We start from the raw sequence: 6000 nt of genomic DNA, 5'->3' as shown, positions 1-6000 counted from the left end.
CAATTTTGTAAAAGGCCAGCAGCAGGCATCAATGCAGCTGTGTTTTTATTGAAATCAGTGGCAGATTCATCAGAAGCAAAGGTAAAATAGCTGTGCTCATACCAAGCACACAATAAAACTACTTAGTAAGTCCTCAGTTAAGACCTCAATTAAACTCAGAACTAGTCCTAACGTGGAAAAGGGAGATAGTGCAGAAGGTGAAGAGATGTAAGCACCTCTCCTCAGCATAGGCAAGCACTGGCACACCAAAGAAAGATTTAGAGCACAAAATGTTTTCCATTGTTTCAGATATCAACTCTTATAAACATTTGAAATCAAAAGGTAAGTAAAGGTGTTGCTGATTTACAAAGCAGTGTGGCATCTGCTACGCTATGCACCTTGTCCATGCAGTTCAAAGGAATTCCAATGAAGCTCAGAGCTGAACTTCAGGGCGTTTTTCTTTGACTGCAAAGAGCTTTAGATGGTTCTGACGGTTCTTGAATTTCTTGTTATGAGATCAAAACCAGTTGGATATAATGCCTGCAATATCTACAAGTGTTTATTCAGTTGTTTTTTGTTTGGTTGGGTTTTGATTTTTTTTCCTCCTCCTTTAGTTTTATGGCCCCTATAAAGGGACAGGACATCACCTTTCTAGTGCCTTATAACAAAGATTTGACAAGTGCTGTGCTTCAAATCTGCACAAATGATTTTTTGAAGCAACTTAAAACCAAGGAGAGTGCGGGCCTCAGCACTCTTACTGTTCCTTGCACTAAAGTAAATCAACTGCAGTCTGAAAATAAATCCTAAACAGAGCAAAGAAGTTGGGCAAGAGAATAGAAAAGCTAAATACAAGAAGCCATTAGAGAGGTACAAAGCTCGTTTCATTTTAATGTCTTAGAAAGCTCCTGGTACATACCTAATCAAGCTTTGCTGGAATGTACATTAAGCTGATGGAGGTTAAGCTTACAGTGTGTGAACGCTTATAAAAGACTGTTGGTGGCTTGGAAACTTCACATATAGCCCCTAAACATCTGTATTATGGGAGCAGACAATGGCATTTTTGAAAAATAAATAAATAAATACACTGAATAGTGAGAATAATAAAAGCCAGAAACACAGTTGAAGTCCGAATTTAAGATGTTTACTCAGAAAGGCATCACCAGCTTCATGGTAAACCATATTAAAGAAAAGCTTAGAAATAAAGGCGTATTCTGTTCCGTGATGTACGAGATGATCTGCAGATTACTCCTACAATTTTGCAACAAGTAAATAGTTGTATGCTGAGCACGGTGAGCTGTCAGACAGAGAAAGAGAATAAAATACATGTACATCATACATCTATATAAAAAACAGAGAACACCTAATGGGAATCCCAGTATTACATGACCATGCTACATGTGTGTTCTCCAGGTTCCGAGAGGGAACAAAGTAAAACCATTGCACCAGTTTTGTTAGTCTGGCAAGTTAGTCACACACAAATCAGTGTAACTCTGGTGTAACAGAAAATAAACGGGAAGGGAAGGCTAAATTGACTAGATGAAGGTTTAGAGAGGAAAAATTAACATCTCTCTAATGTTTCTTGTGAGAGAAACCAAGGAAGCAAGTAGAATAGGAAAGTTTATAAATATATGAAGGATTTAAACATTGAAAGGGAAATGGTAATCAGAAAATGCTGCTTAGAAACACTGCTCTGAAGGTCAGAGCTGCACACGTGTCCTAATAGTGAAACTGAGGGATTTCACTGTCAGGTGATACTGCTCCTGCTGTCAGTAAAACCATTTAAAGCCTTGCTCTTTAACAAAAAGCATCAACACAGTAACATGGGCAAAACAAGGTGCAATGGAGCCTGTGCTCCTACATGGGCAAGAACACAGGCTATGACTTCAGGACTTGGCTCCCAAGTTTGACTCAAAGACCACGGAGGCTGCTTCTGAAGGAACAAAAAGTTCAATGACTAAATTAATCTTGTTTTCACATGCCTGATCTTTCACAAACGTGTGGCAAAGTTTGGATTCACATTTGTATTGCGAGTTCTGCTGGAACCAGGAGGGGGATTACAAAACCAGAAGTAGTTTTTTGAGCTGTAACACTGCCTCTTTTGCCACTGAATGCGCTGTGGATGGAAAAAGCTGTAATAAATAGCACACAATGTTCCAAAAGCTGCTAGGGATGAAAAATGGGGATTTTAATCCTGTTGGGAACATTTTCACATTAATAATTTTCACATTAAAAAATAAACAAACTTTCGGCTTGGAGGAAATTATTCACAAACTCTGTGTAAAAACGTTGAGAGCTCCGTGCAGAGAGGGAGAAGGGGGAGAGCCGCCCACTGTCCCACCCCAGCGCTCCCACACATGCACAGGCAGCCAAGTCCTCAGGCCTGGGGGGTTATTTCCAGCTCTAGGCCCTTGTCACTCCATGCTTCATCGCCTCACGGCATCTTCTGAGATGCCACAGATTCCCCCAGCCTCTTCAGAGCTTTAAGAAATAAATTCGCCAGCATTGGTTTCACAAAGGTGTGGGCAGGCAGACCATAAATAAATAGGGCCCCGTACTGCAGCAATAGCAATAGGACCCCACTAACAAGGGAAACCTTGGAGTGTGTCTTGCTGCCTCTGCTTCGCAGTGGTGCTCCTAAAGCAGAAACGAAAGGTTGGAGAAGTTATGGAAAAACAGACCTTTCGGTCCACTAACTTATTTTAGAAGTTATTTATCTGGCAGCCGCTGCACTTGGCCTTTCATCTGTTCCACAGCACAGCCTGACAGCCTAACACACTCCTGCTCGCTGCTGGCCACTTCAACGTGTGCATTTTCCAGTGTCGGTGTAATCCTGTTTTGGACTGATGTCATGGCTGCCACTCCAGCAGACCCATTAAAAATATAACATACACATCTAGAGCCTCAGCTGCTCTCCAAACCAGACACATCTGATGGTAGAAGCAAGCTGCGCCGCCTTATAAAGGGATTCTGCTGTACGGCATCTGTGTCCTGGGGAATGCTATACATTACCTACAGCTAAGTGCAAACAGCTTATGAGCATTTAAGCTCCAGGAAAATCAATCAATCAATAAATAAATAAATAAATAAATAATAAAAAATAAAAAATGAAATCTCTTCTCTGTAGCATTAGAAGTACAGCAGATCCCCCTCAGACTTTCTCTGCGTGCAACTGTAGCCGTAAAAAACACAGCAAATTGCTGCAAGCTTCCAAAAGGACTGACATTCTCTCACCATGCCCGCTGCAGCTCCCTGCAACACAAGAGGAAAAGCAGAATGCCACTGCTGCTGCTTGAAAATAGCCTCATCGGCCATCAGCCGAGGACGAAAACGCGGCAGAAAACTCGGGACGGAATCTCATAAGGAATGTGGCACAAAGGGGAAAGGAAGATTAAAAGATTTAAAAAACGCACTTGATGCTGGTCAGAAGACAAACTGCTAAAAATCCTTTTTCATGCATGAAACATAGCACACGCATATTTGAGAAAGAGATGGACAGAAATAACTCAAAGGCATGCTTTGGCAAATGCTTAATGAATATGCTTCCTTTCCTCTAACTTAACAAAATATATAATATACATGAGGCTCTCCGCTTTACCATGATAAGGCCAGGTAACAGGTAAGTACATATAACCTTCAGTTTACGTTTCTGAATCAAAAAATAAGAATTTCTGAAAAAAAAAAAAAAAAAAAAATTGCCTCTGTGGTACCACTAAGCTTCCAGCAAGAAGCAATTGCTAAGGATTTTAGGGGAAATAATAATAATAATAATAATAATAAATAAATTTAAGGCTATTTGTATAAACGTCTGGCCAAATATGCACAGGACTACATCAGCTTGCTTCAAATTCAGGTGATGCTAGCTAATAATTGGAGCAGAAAAGCCAGCAGGGTTAACTAGTAATTCAGCCAACATAATAAGCCAACACCTTATGTTTCCACACACAGCTATTCCACAGTCCCATTAGCTAAGTTAACACCTTGATGCTTGGGACAGCTGGGCACGGAGCAGCACGGGGCTGCTGACAGCTCCAGGGCAGGTACCTGCATGGCACTTGTACAGAAAGAGTTACAGATAGAAATGGATGAACGAGAAAGTCTATTGAGTAATCAAGAGGCACCAAGATCTTTGAAAAAATACCTGTTACATCCATCAAGGGAGGGAGAAAAATTCAGAGATCCAGAGAACTGCTTAAATTAGAGCTAACTGCCCTGAACTAGTTCTGTTAGGTGCATTACAATCAGATCATTCCAGTGCCATCGTGCAAACCATGCAATGGGCCACTTCGTTTTGCTTCACCCTTTTGTCTCCTACCCCCCAAAGAGGAGAGATGCTCACTAAAGCATGCTTTCAGATACTGAGGGCTGAGGCAGTTCCTTTTCCACGCTTTGGCTACTTCAGTCATTTTATTAAATCAGGTGAAAGAACACTTGTGAAGTGTGCATTCTGAGTAACCCCAAAAGTTAAGGCATAGTTTGAGTTGGGATTTTAATGCACATTACACAAATTCTTAATGCTATTAACCGGGGAATATTTTGTGCATAAAGGGAAAGGGGAGTGCTGATAGACACTTCCAGAAGGATGCCAAAAGACAAAGGTGAGAAAAGATGGGGCCCTCAGTCCCGTTTGCTCTGCCTTTCTGCTCTTGACAAGTCCTGTTGTCACTTCTAATGACCCTAGAGAAGTAGTGGAACCTCCAACACTCCCAGCCACCAAATAACATAGTGAAGGTACTGCTGGGCTGCTGTTTTATCCAGGAGATAAGTGCTGCTCAGGCACATTGGAGAGAGCTGCAGTTCTATAAAGCGTCCATAAGCCTTACAGTTTGCAAGGCTGCCCGTTGTGTGTCACATACAACAGGATGGCCAGAGACAGGAGGGAACCCATGAGCTAACCGGGTAATGCAATACATGGATCTGGGTTATATTTGTTAATTTACCAGCTGTTATTAAAATACAGCCTAAAACACAAAGCTGAACTGTTTGGGTTCCATCAGCCAACGAGAACACAAACATACAAGAGCCAAAATATTACAAATCTTTTTTAAATAGGTTCGAGTGATCATTCATCTTTTTGATGGATAACTGGCTTTCAGTATTTTTTCACAGCATTATTAGATGTTTGCAAGACATGACAACACCATAAAACATAAAACTGAACAGAATGCCCTTCTGAGTCTCTGCAAACGAACTAGTCTGAAGTTTGCAATGCACAAATTGCTTTTGCCTTCAATTTGCCAACCGTACTGCATTTACTCTAGCATTACATGTTATTTATTACATGTTATTTAGCAGGTGCAGAGCCAGTTTGGCTGATTCCGGTGACGTCCATCCCCAGGCTTTGTGGCATCATCTCTAGTGTCAGACCCCAACCAAATGTAGCAGTTTTTGTAAATTACTTTAAATGACAGCTAACTGCTGTAAAGTGCAGAGAAGGCAGAGAAGTTATGTATGCGGCTCAACAACATCAGTGTAGGACCTTGGTACTCATTAAAGAGCCAGAAATGAACGTTTTTATCTCTGGAATCTTAAATCTTTGATCCTGGTTCTCAAAATAGGTGTATCACATCCGTGGCCCAGTGAAGACAGACAGTTGTGAACACATGCGGTATTGGTAAGAAAAGCGTGATTTGGCACAGTGTTACCTTCAGTGCTTGAAAAATGCTTGCTTTGCACTGTCTGATAGAGGACAGCATTTTCTGTATGTCTAGATGATGCAAAAGAGTCCCAAAGAGTCGTGGTGAATGGAGCCAAGTCCAGTTGGAGGCCAGTCACTAGTGGCGTCCCCCAGGGCTCGGTGCTGGGGCCGGTCCTCTTTAATATCTTCATCGATGATCTGGACGAGGGCATCGAGTGCACCCTCAGTAAGTTTGCTGATGACACCAAGTTAGGTGCGTGTGTCGATCTGCTTGAGGGTAGGAAAGCTCTGCAGGAGGATCTGGATAGGCTGCACCGATGGGCTGAGGTCAACTGCATGAAGTTCAACAAGGCCAAGTGCCGGGTCCTGAACCTGGGGCGCAATAA

This window comes from Netta rufina (assembly GCF_964035555.1).
Source record: "Netta rufina genome assembly, chromosome: 6".
Taxonomy (NCBI): domain Eukaryota; kingdom Metazoa; phylum Chordata; class Aves; order Anseriformes; family Anatidae; genus Netta; species Netta rufina.
This window is presented reverse-complemented; position numbering follows the sequence as displayed.